Genomic DNA, 1,378 nt, shown 5'->3' with positions numbered 1-1,378 from the left:
CCCTAGACTGTATCATGGAAGCCAACCTGATAGATCCCTTTTACGATATATGCATTGCACCGGTTCTCTTCCTCTAGAGAACCCTGACTGATACACCCTAAGAACAAAGACTGTCCTTGCCATGCTGCCCCAATAAGCCAAACACACTTAACCCAAATAGTCATCCACCAAAGAATACATAAACTGGCACTTTTCACTCTAACACGGCATAACAACAGAAGTGAGAAACCATGGCTACCAGTGACAAAATGGACATATCTCACAAAATGACACTCAGCAAGAAAAGCTAGACTTGAAAGGGTACAGACTACATGACTCATGGCGTGCCACACTCACAAACTGGCAAGACGAATCTTCAGCATTGCAAGGGACTTTCCCAGCGTGCTCCTCCCCTTCCGTTTGCAGAGGTAGATAGTGGTCACGCGGAAGCATTTGAAGTGGTATTGATTAAGCTAGAGCAGAATACGAACGTGGGAGCTCCAATGGGTCATAGAAGAAGAGGGTATAAACGGAGAGAGGGGCCATGTCTGAAAGTGTCCAGAAGGAGTGGGGGGGGCTGTGAGTGGATATGATCAAGATACATTGTATATGTGCATGAAATTACCAAGGAAAAAAATTAACATTATTCTTGAGGGTGGGAAATGGTGGGCAGTGAGTAAGTGCTTTATTGCTGATATTTAGCATGCCCAGGGCACTGTGCTGATGAAAAACTGACTGAACCTCCACGTGAACCTTCTCTGTGGTAAATCCCCTTGCCACCTGAAGCTGGGGTGAATGGTCCTTAACCTCCTAAGACTACACAGCAAACTGCACTCGCAGGGCTTTACAGTTTCTGCTACACTGTCTTTAAAGTGTTCTCTTTAAGTTTTAATGGCATCAATTAAAGGAACACAATATATCATTCCTAAATCAGAAAATATTAATATAAAAGATCAACCCCAATTCATTGCATGACAGAAGCTGACTCTGAAAGAGGAAAAAAATGGAACTTCAATTTTTTGTCTCTCTGTCTCTGTCTCTGTCTATCTCTCTCTCTCTCTCACACACACACATATACACACACACATATACACACACACACAAATAAGAAAATAACTTCTATACTCACTTCTCTCGCTGTCCTCTCAGAGAGGAGTGCTTGGGTCTGGTCACATGGCTACAGAACCGGAGGTTCTCAGGGAAAGGAATGCAGTGAGGGGAGGTCTGGGGTCCACTGTGTCCAACCAGGAGGGGAAGAGCCCAAGCAACACTCTAGAAGATCAGGGCTGCCACTGTAGAAGGTACTTCTGTGATGGAGGAGGGTCATCTTTTTATCTGTTGTTTCATTGGTTAAGCAATAAAGAAACTGCTTGGCCCTCATAGGTTAAAACATAGGTGG

The sequence above is a fragment of the Microtus ochrogaster genome, unplaced genomic scaffold, assembly GCF_000317375.1.
Source record: "Microtus ochrogaster isolate Prairie Vole_2 unplaced genomic scaffold, MicOch1.0 UNK26, whole genome shotgun sequence".
Taxonomy (NCBI): domain Eukaryota; kingdom Metazoa; phylum Chordata; class Mammalia; order Rodentia; family Cricetidae; genus Microtus; species Microtus ochrogaster.
This window is presented reverse-complemented; position numbering follows the sequence as displayed.